The sequence below is a fragment of the Panulirus ornatus genome, chromosome 72, assembly GCF_036320965.1.
Source record: "Panulirus ornatus isolate Po-2019 chromosome 72, ASM3632096v1, whole genome shotgun sequence".
Taxonomy (NCBI): domain Eukaryota; kingdom Metazoa; phylum Arthropoda; class Malacostraca; order Decapoda; family Palinuridae; genus Panulirus; species Panulirus ornatus.
In genome coordinates, this window is record NC_092295.1 from 3,788,987 (window position 1) to 3,805,235 (window position 16,249).

The window sequence follows — 16,249 nt, forward strand, 5'->3', positions numbered from 1 at the left end:
GTACATCCCTCCTAACCACCCCAGGGGTGCATGATGAGGCACCGACCCCCTAACCCCTCTCCCCTAGGGGCGGCATGAGGAGGTTCTGATTTGCATACGGCGGGCGCCAATGTGTCTGGTGAACTTCCATCCTGGCGGACCCGCATGAGGGAGGGGGGGGGGAGGGGGGGGCCCTGCTTCTCATGAACCTGCTTCCTCGGCCGTGGGGGGTAGGGGGCGCTGGTGGGGGGGGGGAGGAGGTTGTGGAGAGGAGGAGGAGGAGGGAGGTGGTGGGTGGGTAGGTAGGTAGGCTTGTTGCCGGGTTGGAGAGAGAGAGAGAGAGAGAGAGAGAGAGAGAGAGAGAGAGAGAGAGAGAGAGAGAGAGAGAGAGAGAGAGAGAGTACCTAACTGCGACATTTAACCCACAACGGCAGGCCTGGCTGGTGCGAGTCCCTCATCGCGCGTCTTGCTTCATGAGTAAGACTACTCATCTCGGGTGCCGCCACCTGCATTGCATAATCATCTATTCTTGGCTCATCTGGGACTGATTTCAACCACACAAGTGTTCTTCTATACGTTTCTGTAGTTGTTCCATGCATGTTTCCTACTTCCCCCTTGGCAGTATAGTATGTATACACTCTTACTTTCCTGACGTGGTGGCTATAGCATGTACCCATGTAATGTAACTTCGGTATGTTCCATGGTATTACTGAGGGATTTAACGTCTCCGTATCTTCCTTGCTCTGAGAGAGAGAGAGAGAGAGAGAGAGAGAGAGAGAGAGAGAGAGAGAGAGAGAGAGAGAGAGAGAGAGAGAGAGCACAATGGATGTCAATCTCAAAGAAGCATCTCTTATATGAAGCCCAGGGACTTCACATGAACTACCTGCCACACTACACACTTCCCTCACACTCAAGGTATTCAGCTGTGAACCACTAGATAAAAGGAAATGAAATAAATGGAAAATAAAGATAGAATGAAAAGTACCAAAAAGATGTAAATAGTTCATGGTGTACTTCCCTGACTGTCAATTAATTTTGTGTTAACACTGGAAAAGGGAATAAATAAATGAATAAATGAATGAATAAATGAATGAATGAATACATGAATAAACATATACCTAAATGAATGATAAAGGAAAACTGTAAAGTTAAATGTTTCAAGTAAAATAAAGGTAATATAAAGAATGCTAAAGATATCTGAACTCGTCTCAAGTAAGTGGGGGTCAAACAAGGTCAACCCTGTAGGTGACCTGCTGGGCCTATCACAATCTGCTCCAACCAGATGACCTAAGGTGACATAATACGCAAAGGAACCTCTAACTATTTTGTGTGACCGTTTGTCTAATGTCCTCCTTGTTAGCGGGGAGAAAATAAACATATGATTTGAATGATATTACGCCCCATTATAAAGCATCTTGAAGGGTTATGGGAAAAACAGTTTATGGTCTAACAGTTGTTAAGTAAACGAAGTGGAGAACTATGACGGTAATTAGATATCTTATAGTTATCTGTTCCTCAACTGTTTGTTTGTCTCTTTTTATCTCCTTCTGTGTCTGGCTGTTTCCCTTTCTTTGCGTGCTGTGTCTGTCGGTCTCTTTCTGTCTTTATCTTTTTCTGTCTGTTTATCTTCAGGTCTCTGTCTGTTTGTCTGTCCCTCCTCCCGCCTTCTCTCTCCCTGTCCATTACCATCATAACCAAAGTGGATCATATGATTCAGTTCAGACCTCAGTCCTTCTACAAGTTAGCTTCACAGGCTCATTTAACTAAAAGTCGTTCAGTCAACTTATTCATCTACTCTAATTGTTAAATCAACTTATTCATCTACTCTAATTGCTTTAAATAATTTATCAGTACAATGTTTATTACATAATTGAGAGTGTAAACTTAAGGCCAGTACTTAATGTGTAGAATACAGGACATACTACAGGAAATGAATATGGAAACTTATATATACAGCCAATGACGCCCACAGATCCTCGAGCCTACAAAAAGGTGAATTTGCATAATCGTTCTTGTAGTCGAAGGGAGGAAGTTGTTTTGGAGTGTTGGTGAGTGTGGAGGCCGAGCAGCCAGCAGGCTCCCATCGCGCCACCATTCTCACAGTTCTTCGAATACATTAACGATACAGGGAGGAGGGAGGCAAGCTGATTGTGAAGACCAGCTACTGACAACAAGGGAACGCGGGGTGGCAGGGAGAGAGAGGGGGAGGTGTGGGGCAGCGGCGGTGGTGGTGGTGATGGTGGCGGAGGAGGAGAAGGAGGAAGGGATAAAAGAGAAGAGAAAATTCAGATTGGGCAATTAGAGGCTTGAGTACCCCTATGGCGACCTAAAAGTCATTTGAATAAGCCAGAAGAATATACCAGCATGGCGAGGGGTGTGCAAGGTGCCCTTTGTATGGCCTAAGTACATATGGGGGAAGGGGGAACGCTCTTACAGCCAAACCCCCTTCTTATCTAAGGACTCCAGCTTTACCGCCTCCCATTAACTTGTAAAGTAAAAAAGCAATAAAATAACGGGTTTGTCAGATAATTTTTTTTCTTTAGAGCACAAACGTGAAAAGGAATATTTTTGTTAATTCTGAGGGACGATTGCGAATACAATGTTAGGTTTGATACTCGTATTTCCTAATGTTAAAGGCTTACGTATAAGGGCAAAATTCCTGACAGAAATCAGGCCACACAAGACACAAACAAACATGACTTGAAAAAAAAAATAAAGATGGATGGAGAGAAGAGGAAAAATGTAAGTTTTTAAGACTATGGGTAATCTGTCTTTAAAAAGGTTCTAACTTTTTAACTATATGGCGCTGAGCCATTACTTCTCAGCTCTTTAACAAAGTAAACTGATTATTTTGTTGATTAGAATGGCCAGAGGGAATCACCAAATTCATCATCTTGAAATAAAAAGATAACTATATCTTTTAGTTCTTGAAATTTCAGAAAGTTAAATGAAATAACATTTTAATGACTTAAAGATTAATATCACCACCCAATTATCACTCGAGGTAAGTCAAATGCACCGGGACTGGTATGATGTATTAACTTCAATAAATTAACAATAGTTTCATCGGGTATATATGATAAAATTCCGAGATAACAACTGACTAATTATAGTCAAAAGACTGACTCTAATAAAATCTGTTCATTACTAGGAAATACACTACAATAAAGGGACAGATGTTATAAGGTGTCATAAACAGTATATTCTGTATGGTGAATATGTCTTGATATATCGTATTCAGTCTAGTTATATTATAGTATACTTCTGAATGAACTTGAGAATACAGGTGTATTTCAGATGTCCATATCATTGTCCTGATTCACACAACCCTGTTTCCATCTATTATGGTGGTTGTAACAAGGATTCCCTTAGCAGCGTGTGTGTGTGTGTGTGTGTGTGTGTGTGTGTGTGTGTAGGGGGGTTAGGCCCCCCCTAACCCCAGCCTCCCACACGTTACACATGACACAGTAACACGAGACCTCAAACAGCTATTGTTACACTGTCTTTTGTCACACGTATAGTGGGCCCGGAAAGTGTTATTTGTAGTGGTAACATTACCACAGAGAGAGAGAGAGAGAGAGAGAGAGAGAGAGAGAGAGAGAGAGAGAGAGAGAGAGAGAGAGAGAGAGAGAGAGAGTGTGTGTGTGTGCGTAGGACAGTCTGAGGATTCCGGGGCCGAGGCCGAGGCCACAGGGCACGGTCTGGGTCACGGGCAACAAACTGCCCTCAGCTACCCAAGTGTCGGCTGCCCTGACTGCCCAGCACCGCCTTCCAACGCCCTCACCTGGCTCTGGCTTCGGTTTTGGAGTCGGACGGAAAAACACTTATCACACATAAAACCACATGCCTAGCAAATCGTCACTACGCAACACTGAGGATAAATATGATAGTTAATAGTTTATAGCAATTTATTCATACTTGTTCGCCGTTTCTCAAGTTAGTGAGGTAGCGCCAAGAAGAGAGGGAAGGCCTACTGTATTCAAATTTACTCTCTAGCTCTTATGTTTAGTGCACCGAAACCAGAGGCCCTTATATACAGCCTTGGGCCTTTGGGCCTTGATTTATCATATTAGCATAATATACTATGGCTAGAACACATTCCCGTTGTGGACATTATCACCCAAGTTCTTTAAGACCTCAACGAAACATCTTCCGTAGACGTAGAAAGTCTATGGACTCATCCGAACATGTGGATGAACGTGTCTTTGGGTTGGGTCTGAAGCCAGGGTCGCCGGCAGGGATCGGGAGGTGGGCAAGACGCTAATAATTTCCTCCTTAAGCTTCATGAGGCGACAAAAGACTTCCTCTCTTCCCGATGGAGAACAATTGCTCGCCAGACACGCTTGAGAATGGCTCAATCTGCCTCTAATTAATAACCCAATCGCGGCGTGCGCTCGTTAGCGCGCGGTAGTTATTCCATTAGCTTGTTGGGAGGCGGGACGACGACGCGCCTGTGTGCATCTTCTGCATGCAGCGGGGGGGGGGGGGGGGGGACCGAGTGCTTGCTGCTGTGGTGTTCCCGAGGAAAGACAGTGCTAAACTAAGGCAGTATGTACGTATGTACGAAACTCCTTCACTCACATACAACATAAGAGGCATTAAAACCATAAACAATAAGCTATGTATAAACTATAGCATTATCAAAAGACAAGATTCACAATCAGACTTCAAGTCTCTAATAAATGCCCGTAAAAATTCTTGTTTCAACTGAAATTCTAAATCCAAGTCTGTCAAAATCAAAATTCATGACTCTTAGACGTCGAGCAAGAGAAAGACTATCAAAGTCTAAGAATCCAACACATATGTCCTAATTACTCGTTTTCCTTAACTCTTTAAATCTAAGTTTGTCATGCTCAAAATCTATGACTACTACTCACCGAACGAAAGAAGAAACTTTCCCTACAAATCTGTCAAAATCAAAATCTACGACTCAAAGACGTAGAAATGGAGAAGGCTTCTCCCTCTCACACATCTGTCAAAATCAAAATTTACGACTCAAAGACGTAGAAATGGAGAAGACTTTTCCCTCTCACACATCTGTCAAAATCAAAATCTACGACTCTTAGATGGAGGGAAGGAGGAGGCTATCCCACCCTCTCCCCATCCCCCCAGAAAGTGGACCGGTGCTGAATTAGGGTCAACACTTGAAGCACAAGCAGGGCTGTGGTTCAAGGACAAGGGTTGGTCACCAGTAACTAAAATCCCAAGTCTTCTGACCTGGTAGATGACCCTCTAGGTCCACTTTCCATCTGGTATGACTGACTAGGTCTCACACACCCTTTGTGACCTGGTAAGTGATGTCCTTGAAGATTTTTCTGACCCGTCAGGTCCCAATGCCTTCTGAAGTATCAGGTCTCAAGCATTTTACCATACAGGTCCCTAAGCCCCCCTGACTGAACAGGTCTTAAGCCATCTAACCTGCCAGATCCAAGCTTTGTGGCTTACTGGTTCACAAGCCTTCTGACCTGCCAAATTTCGAGACTTCTGACCTGCAAATCTTTCAGGCGAGTCAAAGCATGTATGAAGCAAATGAACAGCTTCGGTGTTTAGGATACAAATTCAATGTTTACGAAGCATACTTATTGTTTTCGAAGAATTTCCGGTTTTAAGAAAATAATTCCGGCTTTTAGGAAATATTTTTCTGTTTTTTCAGGAAGTATTTTCGGTTTTTAGGAAATACCTCAACTTTACTGAATAGTAAAAATCCAAGGTGAGACACTGTAGCCGATAATAAAGATAGAATAACTTTGGAAACAGGTGAATAAAGATATATGGGAATTCAAAGATGATACACTTGAAGGATAAACAATATAAAGAGGAGCACAAGGAGAAGTGAAGGGAGGAATACTAAAACTAGACAAGAAAAGGGTCAGGAAAAGTGAGAGAATATGATATTGTAAATGGCAGTTCAATGCTCTCTCTCCTCTCTCTCCTCTCTCACCCGACTTAGGCTGGGGTGTGTGTTTGTGTGTACAGACATAGGAGTAAAGACATTGTTGAATCGTGCAAGATTGAAACGGTCAACGCGAGTGTAATGTTCTGTACCCGAAACACAGACACAGACAGACAGACAGACAGACAGACAGACACACAATTGGGCTTTCGTTGGAAATGTCAGTTAAGAATCTTTCTTTTACTATTGAAAGACACACCTTTGTTTTCACATCACATCAGTTCCCTCTCAAAATAGTTAAGACGTCGTAGATTCTCACACGTAAAATAGTTAAGAGGTCGTAGATTCTCACACGTGTGGCGTTTATTCCAAACGAGGAAGAGAAACGGGTTTGTTGCATTTGCATTTGGTCATCTAACGAGTAACCTTGTTATCGGGGTCGCACAGAACCCACCAAAAACTTTTCCAAACTAGGATGAACAAAGTATAAACTTTCCAGGCAGGAAAGAACCCTCCACTTACCTGGAAATAAGTATACTACTCGCATTATATATATATTTTTTCTATCTTGTACTTCCGCGTTGGTGTCGCGAGGCCTTGTCGTAGGAAAGGATAATGTGATCTAATGACGTCTTTGGACCTTTTTCTAACATATTTTCAACTACTCATCACACTCGTCATCAGATAATGTTCTACTGTATTAACAAATCTGATCTGGGCAGAAAGTCCTAAATATCTAATGTGCTCTTTAGAATTAGAAACCACTGTGTATTTCCGAACCAAGTATTCAACATCAGGTTTCAGAATCAAGGACCACTTCAGAATGAAACAATTGACACCAAGTTTCGAGATCGAAGACCACTTTACAGTACCATATTTAACATCAGGTTTCAGAATTATCACCAAAGTTTATCTCGCAATAAAATCCTAAGCAGGTTTCTATTTGTACAATAAACGTAATTAACCTTAGGTTTCAAAATCAAAACCACTTCACAATGAAAATGATCAGAAATGACTAAGGTAATATTTTGCCAGTCATGGAATTTCATGGAGAAATCAAAAATTGAAATCGATCTACACAGACATGGATCAATGATAATTAAATCCGTCCCTCTGCTTGTCTGTGTCTATGTCTGCCCATCCATCATTGAGTCTATTTGTCTGTCTGTCTGTGAATCTAGTCTCCCTCTCTCTCTCTCTCTCTCTCTCTCTCTCTCTCTCTCTCTCTCTCTCTCTCTCTCTCTCTCTCTCTCATCCTTAGCCACCTAGTGGGTACGTGAGTCAACCATGACCTCTCGATGTGGTGAGGGAGAATCTGAGGATCCACCACAAGGATACTCTGCATATCCAAGGCTTGAGATTGGATCCTTCTTGATTAAAGCCAAAGGTAATCAGAACCTCCTTGGTCAGGAACAATGGGAATCAGAGCCCCCTTAATCATATTCAAAGGGGGATCAGATTCTGACCCCATGATCAAAGACAATAGGGATCAGAACCCCACTTTTTAAAGACGTTTAGGATCTGATTCCCTTGGTTGGAGACAAAAGAAAATTAGGATAATAAGATCCGATCTCACTGACAGGAAGTCATAAACCGAAACACTTTTGGCGAGAGACGTGACACAAAATGGGTTACTTTGACCCTTGGTGTCCTTCATTAGGCAGGCTTCAAGGGCTGATTTAAGACTCACTAATTTTGTCAAATCCTGGAGAATAGCGACTCTGGCTGAACCACTACACCTTAAAAACTGGATCTATCTATTTCACAGTATTACCAGGATTAGAATTTAGTTAAGGATACTGCCGTGGCGTAGCGGTTAGCGTTTCTGACCGTGACGCATTCATGCGCCCGCCCAGGGTAGAGTGTATAGGTTCGAATCCTGGATACGGCAGTCTACAGTCAACCCAGCTGTTCATCCGCCCCTAGGGGTTGGTCTGTAAAATGGTTACCTGGCTCAGGCCTCGACAAGGATCTCAGCTGAGTTAAAGGTATGCTTCACAATACCTACAGAGAAAATGCAGGCGAAAAGCTAATATCGCTGTACAAATACTCGAAAACACAAGGGAATATCGTGTATGAGCACACGAGAATACACATGAATATCTTCCGTTAACACACGATTATTCGAAGACACACCGGGATCTCGGTGAATAATGTACGAATATTCGAAGACACAGAAATTCTATAACCACACGATATTCTAAGATACATGAATATCTTGAATACTGGAATACATAAAAAAAACACCTTGTATCTGGAAACTTAAAGAACATTAACATGCCGTAGTAAAGGGGAAGGGGGGAGAGGTGAGGAACTAAGGAAAAGGGAGGGAAGACTAAGGGTGCGTGTAGCAGGTGTGAGGGGAGGGGAGGGGGCTTTTTCCCTTTACACCCATGCCGGGTGCTAGAGGGGAGGGAAGGAGGCTGGGGAGGGGAGGGAGTGGGAGGGACAGTGTGTTGGAGGGGAGAGGTCGGGGTTAGAGGGATGCAACCGTCATGGCCCGTGTGTGTGTGTGTGTGTGTGTGTGTGTGTGTGTTTCTGAATGTCTGGGTGTCTACCTGACTGTCTGTACAGATGTCTATGTCCCTGTTATCAATATCTTTCTATGTCCCTCTGTATGTTTGTGTTATTGTTTCAGAGTACAGTTTTGTCTCTGTTTATTTGGATGTTATTGTCTTTGGTTTACACAGTGTGAGTGTTGTTTGTCTGTGTGTGTCTGTATTTGGCTGTGTTTTCCTGTTCTTTTGTTTCTTTGTCGAAAATGTTCCTTTCCCTCTCTAAATTTGCTTTGCATCTTTGTTCTGTTTTTTTTTTTGTTTTGTTGATAAACCTTGTTTTACGTTCTGTCTCTAACTCTTCTTAAGTTGTCAGCTGTTGCACTGTCAACACATGCGCTTCCTGTGGATGGGAGGTAAAGGGAAGGGAGAGAGAGAGAGAAGAAGACAGAATAAGGAACGGAGAGTAAGACTAGTGAAAGTTATGGTAAGGAGAGGGAGGGAAAGAGAGGTACAGAGAGAGAGAGAGAGAGAGAGAGAGAGAGAGAGAGAGAGAGAGAGAGAGAGAGAGAGAGAGAGCATACGCCACCACCATTTTATCGCCAGGACAATCTGGACCCAACACTTGTGATCAGCCTGTGATAACACTCACAAACAAAACAAACAGGAAAAGACAGACAGTTTTCGAACCCAACACCCGAAGACAGACAGACAAACACGTTAAAACAGACAAGATTCTAACTCCACAAATCAAAACAGATAGGTTTGGACCCCAACACATTATGACAGACAGGTTTCGAACCCAATAAATTAAAAAAGATAAGTTTCGAACCCAACACATTAAAACAGACATGTTTCGAACTCAACACACTAAAACAGCCAGGTTTCGAACTCAACTCATTAAAAAAGACAGGTTTCGAAACCAACACATTAAAACAGACAGGTTTCGAGCATACATATTTCGAACCCAACACGTAATTGACAAAATAATTCTTTAAAAAAAGCCTCAGGAATGAGTTTCCGAAGCCCAGTCTTTAGGTTGGATACATACCTCATCTACCCTCCCACATCTCTAGTTCTCACACACACACACTGAGAGTGAGTAGTATAAACACATTCACAAACACACTCACCTCCACACACCCACAGTCACAAGCACCCAGAAGGACTCTCTCTCTCTCTCTCTCTCTCTCTCTCTCTCTCTCTCTCTCTCTCTCTATCTATCTATATATATATATATATATATATATATATATATATATATATATATATATATATATATATATATATGTATATATCAAGATGTACATGTGGGTTTACAAATGCACAGACTAATGGACACACACACACACCCACACACACACACCCACACACACACAAGAGATGAGAATGAATCAGAGAGAGAGAGAGAGAGAGAGAGAGAGAGAGAGAGAGAGAGAGAGAGAGAGAGAGAGAGAGAGAGAGAGAGAGAGTACAGACGGTTGTCCAGACAAACAAACACATAGCACCAAGTGTCCCCAGTGCCCCACATCCATACTTTCAATTCCTGTGTTTCCCTTCTAGTCCCTCACCTTTACTGGGTGTTTTCCCTCGCCCTCCTCCCATCCTTGTCTCCTCTCTCTCTCTCTCTCTCTCTCTCTCTCTCTCTCTCTCTCTCTCTCTCTCTCTCTCTCTCTCCCTCTTTTCCCCTCTCACTCTCACCCCAGCTCCCGGAGCCACGTGACACAACACCGCCCACGCAGCGGCAAGCAACAAGTGGCATGCCAACTTTATCCCCAGAGATAGGGTCACTATGGTAGCCAGGTTCACGTCATGAAATAATCGAGTGAACTTTTGACTTCCCTCACCCTTCCGTCTCGATTCTCTGAAGATATCTACTATGTCTGTTGGTCATACAGCTTACGAGTAAGACGGAAACCAGACAAGAGCATTATAGAGAAATGATACGTATGATACAACTATCATGAAAGAAGGCACACAACAAAAATGAATAAAACAAGATGAAGCAAGTTTCATTTCTATAATTTCCTCCATCATATACACAGTTTCCATCAAGTCTTTCGGGCTGGGAAGGGTAACAAGTTATCCGTTCCACGGAATGGAACGCATAGCTAGATGTGAGACCAACTGTAGTACGCAGGTGCATCAAATATTTGTGACTACAAAACGAGGAATTCAATGATATAAATCTATGTAGATAAAAGCTATTATAAGAGACTATCATCAGCTGATGTGTGAAGGAGCAACTCAACTCTCAATTGTTTAGAAACTGCTGCAAACAGTGGTAGGAAAATGTTCATAAAGCAATGTATTTCTCTAACGGTAGTAGGATCTGTTGACAGATCTCTAAAGGTAGTCAGTGGGTAAGTCTGGTATACACACTTGTCAGGTCCGATTCACAAAACTTGTTGCGTTCACGTTGTCAAGACGACAAAGAAATACGACGGAACACAAAGGAACGGGTTACAAGCAGTAAAAGGTCACTGGCTTTTTCCGAGGTTGTTTGTGATGGCAGAAGAGATCAGAGACATAAAGATTTGTGGAATAAGTAGAAAAACAAGTGGAAGACTTGAGGAGAAATGTGTGTGTAAACGCTACAGTTATGGAGGTACATGTGGCGTCAATCGAAGGCTTTAAGTGAGGAATCAGTCGAGTCTATTTTTAAGCATACTTATGATGTTGCCCTTAACACTGACCCTCGAGAAAAGTACGTGTGAGGGACTTGAGTGTGAGGGTTTCAACCCCCATCATCGGCACAGGTGGTCATTCATACCCTTCTCTGTGGTCCTCCAGCCCCCATCCCCAACCACAGCCTGGTACCACCTGCACTCTTCTGGTACCTGCACTCTCCTAGTACCATCTGTACTGCTCTAGCACCTCTAGCGCTGTTCTTGCATCTGTAGCACTGTCCTAGTATCGTCGGTCCTTCCCTAGTATATATAGCACAGCCCTGGTGCCCTAGTGCCTACAGCAGTGCCCCAATACCTGCATAACTGCCCGAGTACCTGCAACACTGCCCTAGTATCGTGGGCACCAGGGTGAGGAGGTTCGGACAGTGAGGGTCTCTTGCGCAAGCATCGCCTCATTGCAGTTATATTCTCCTCATTGACTGGTTGGTCCCAGCGTCTGTGATGGTGTTCGCTACCTTGCTTCACCCCCGTTCATAGTCTTCACTCTTGTTCTTTGTCTTCACTCATATCATATCTTTACTTGTGTTCTTTGTCTTCAATCTTGTTCTAGGTTTTCACTCTGGTTCTTTGTCTTCACTCATATTATATCTCTGTGTTCTTTGTCTTCACTCATATTATATCTCTGTGTTCTTTGTCTTCAATCTTGTTCTATATCGTCACTCTTGTTCTATGTCTTGACTACTAGTTTGTCTTCATTCTTGAACCTCATTTTCACACAGATTTCTTGATTTCACTCTTGTTCTCTGTCTTCGCTGCTGTTGTATGTCTCTTCAGTTACATTAATTCTCACATTCAGTCCTCAATTTCCCATCTCCTTTAGTTTTTTCTTTTCTAATAAACTTCGGTATTTTCCTGACGAGAAGACGTTTACCGTACAGGTTCTTGACACGAATCATCCCCAGTGGCACTTCATCTTTGAGGTCATCGACACGCCTTGAACAGGAGCTTGAGAGAGAGAGAGAGAGAGAGAGAGAGAGAGAGAGAGAGAGAGAGAGAGAGAGAGAGAGAGAGAGAGAGAGAGAGAGAGAGAGAGAGAGAGAGAGAGAGAGAGAGAGAGAATAAGTCGGAGAATGAGAGAAATGGACATACGCAGAAGATATCCACTATCCTCAGCCACAGCAGATGGTAGACGACCTTCTAACACAGCTGGAGCAGCAGGCGACACAGCAGCAACAAGAACAGCAGACAACAGCAGGAGCAGGAGCAGCAGGAGCAGGCAGGCCACCTGGTCGTGGGAGGGAGGGAGGGTCGGGAGGGAAGGAAGGATGAGTGAACATCTTGCTCTGACGTAATGAACACTTGGTATGGGTCGACCACTACAGTGTGCACCGGAGCCTGGTCTATCATGCTTACTGTTCCTCCACACTAAGGGGAGGAGTTGTCTTCCCTGGTCCCCTGTGGTGGGCTGTTGGTGGGTTAATGTGACGTCTGGGTGGGTTGGAGAGGGAAGGGGATCCTGGGTTAACGGTGTGAATAGATGCCTTAACTCCGTCTTGCGTTGAATGTGGACCATTGTCTCCAGATGGTGTGATTGTTGTTGCGCTTGGTCTGATGGGGTGGTGGGTTGTTAGGTTGCTGTAGAGTCGTATGGGTTGTTGGGTTGCTGTAGGGTGGTATGGGTTGTTGGGTTGCTGTAGGGTGGTATGGGTTGATGTTTTGGTGGACTGGTGTCTTGGCGTGGCCTGATGGAGGTAGGGGTGGGTGGATGGACTGGACTGGGTTGGTTGGGAAGAAGTTGATGTGGTCGGTAAGACGAGGCGCTTTTTGGGTCGGGGGTTGGGTGGCCTGGTCGATCCCTTGGGTCTTGCGATGTTTCGAGTTGATGAAGAGATGAAGTACTGACTTTAAACTGTTCCCACAAGGCGGCACATTCTGTACCGGGCAAAGGATCTTGCACTTAATCAAAAAAGATGACAAAAAGATGTAAAGTATATCTTACGAAAAAAAAAAGAAGGTAGACTTGAACATGATATTATAGAATGAGACGTATTGTAGACGTACAAGAAAAAGATACGATAAAATCAATAACGCTATTTACTTCTTGAAATGCATTATTGAGGTTGTTAAACTGTGGAATAAATGTACGCAAACTATTGTTAATCAACGTCTATAGATGTGAAGCCAATTGGAACTATGAGCACCTGACTGTATTGTAGATGCCATCCCTCTCCTTCTGAGCATAAAATTCTTTGGACTTAAGACATTAAGAAGTCTCTACTAAGTATCATTAGAGACCAATCAGCAATGTGTGTTTCAACAGACACTATAAAAGAGATTAGAACCAAAATATCAGCGAAAACCAAGACTCATCTATCATGGAGCCATCTCTACTTTTCATACTTATCAAACATTAACAAACCATTGGATGAATATAATGCTACGCCCCAGGCTGAAGGCTGACGTTACTGTGTTAGTGGCGTTCAGATAGTGTTAATCACGCGTAATTATTTCTTTTATACTGAAGATTATATGCAATTCAGTGCATTAAGATAATAAATACTGTATACTGCTTCATATTGGACCATGCCAGACTTGAAGTGCCCATCAACGTGAAGTCATTCCATCAACGTTTGACCATTCGCTGGTGGTGTGGTAAACAGACGAACACATTCACTAACACCCCCAGTACGCCACCTTCCTTCCCCCAGCGTCTCTAGCAGTACGCCCCTCATCTGAATAACCTCCCTTCTCCTCCCCATCGAACACACAGTAACCATAATTCCAATCCCCTACCCTGGCATCCTGCAGGCCAGACAGCCTACCCTGGCATCCTGCAGGCCAGACAGCCTACCCTGGCATCCTGCAGGCCAGACAGCCTACCCTGGCATCCTGCAGGCCAGACAGCCTACCCTGGCATCCTACAGGCCAGACAGCCTACCCTGGCATCCTGCAGGCCAGACAGCCTACCCTGGCACCCTACAGGCCAGACAGCCTACCCTGGCATCCTGCAGGCCAGACAGCCTACCCTGGCACCCTACAGGCCAGACAGCCTACCATGGCACCGTACAGGCCTGCCAGCCATGCCACCTCCAGCCATTCCTGTGATGAGCAACTCCGGAAACAGCGATGTAGAGAGGGTCAGCGTAGGCAGGCGGCGCCTTTGACGGTATGGGCCAGGGGAAAGGGGATGGGGGGGGTAGGGAGCTGAGGTGGGGGAGGGAGAGGGAGGGGAGGGGAGAGGGGAGGCTGTTAGGGGAGAGAAACCTTCCCAATCGATCCCAAGATTCTGGTTAGACTCCGCCCCCGTCTCTAGACGAAGTCAAGATGTTAGCCAGGCGCCCCTGTCGCACCCTACACCTCACCAGTGATGGTGTCGTGTGTGTGTGTGTGTGTGTGTGTGTGTGTGTGTGTGTGTGTGTGTGTGTGTGTGTGTGTGTGTGGAGTTCTCCTCTTACTTTAAGTACCCGTCTATAACATAATGTGTCACACTAACCAGTATCTGACTCAGTTCCCTCCCCAAATCCCCCTTATCATCAGATTGCTAAGTTAATCCATCTTCCACGGTTGCCTAAAGTCGACTTCAAGCACTGCTGGGAGCTGAAGGAAGCTGGCCCGATCACCCACACCACTAGTGGTTCTCACCACGCCACCACTGGTCATCTTCACGCCACCACTGGTCATCTCCACGCCACCACTGGCTCTCTCTATGCCACCATTGGCTCTCTCCACGCCACCACTGGCTCTCTCCACGCCACCACTGGTCTTCTCTATGCCACCACTGTCTCTCTCCACGCCACCACTGGTCCTCTCCACGCCACCACTGGTCCTCTCTCTGCCACCACTGGTCCTCTCTATGCCACCACTGGCTCTCTCCACTCCACCACTGGTCCTCTCTCTGCCACCACTGGCTCTCTCTACGCCACCACTGGCTCTCTCCACGCCACCACTGTCTCTCTCCACGCCACCACTGGCTCTCTCCACGCCACCGCTGGTCCTCTCTCTGCCACCACTGGCCTCTCTCCACGCCACCACTGGTCCTCTCTCTGCCACCACTGGCCTCTCTCCACGCCACCACTGGTCCTCTCTCTGCCACCACTGCCTCTCTCCACGCCACCACTGGCTCTCTCCACGCCACCACTGGCTCTCTCCACGCCACCATTGGCACAGCCACCGGCCCCCTTCCTCAGCACCATTACGACAAAGTTACAAGATTCCATAAGTAGCCAGCGAGGCCCCACCCCCTTTCTTCTGGACTGGCCGTAAGAAGCTGTGATTTGCTAAGTCGCTCACGTCCTCCGGACGTCTCGACCAATCACGTCCCGCCGATCGCGCGCCAGACCCCCGTGATTGGAGGAGTAATTTGTATCAGCCTACTGGCCAGGAGGCCTACAGATGCTGCCTTATAATTCTGGAATCTTAGCCTTGGATTGCACAGCGCCCCACTCCGTAGCGGTGTGGTTGACACTAAACGACTTTCCTCCAACTTCGATGCATCAACATTTCTATATTTCTCTATGAGACACGACATCGCGAAGAGGATACATCATGCAGGATACAATTCCCGTAAATCCTACATATATATAGGATCAAGACACTTATAATAAGACAAGTGACCTTATAGTTTCAACCTACCACACTCTTCCTCCCTCCTTCATCAGTCTACTCCTTCTTGCCTTCCCTCCCTACACTCCCTCCTACCACACAAGTCCTGACCTCTCTTCCCCTGCTGACAACGAGTGTCAGCCACATATCACCGATGTGTTTGTTCCTTAGTGCAGCTGACGTTTCTTCCTGACAGTCTTAAGACTGTTATCTCTTGTTCTCTCTTCTTATATATATTCTTTCTTTCATACTATTCGCCATTTCCCGCGTCAGCGAGGTCAGCGTTAAGAACAGAGAACTGGGCCTTTGAGGGAATATCCTCACCTGGTCCCCTTCTCTGTTCCTTCTTTTGGAAAATTAAAAAAAAAATAATGAAATATATATATATACACACACAAACTAAACACTACCATTCCTGATTCTGGTCCTGGCCCGTCCTATAAATTCCTAGCACAATCATCATCTAACATTCCAAGATCACTCTTGACCTTTGACCTTGAATATTATGTCACCTACCACCCCTACAACACACGTGACCCTACATCTCCTTACATTTCCTGAACATACTCTCACAAGACACACGCCACAGCCCTGGATCCAGCACCCGTCCAGATCCCTTCCATAATTCATGCCAAACCAACTCACACTCC

General features: G+C 44.9%; 1 protein-coding gene across 9 annotated transcripts in view; it reads right to left on the reverse strand.

Moving 5' to 3' along the window:
• The window catches only part of pros (homeobox protein prospero), an 844,893-nt gene that overhangs the window by 181,356 nt on the left and 647,288 nt on the right, over positions 1-16,249 (reverse strand). The window lies entirely within an intron of this gene.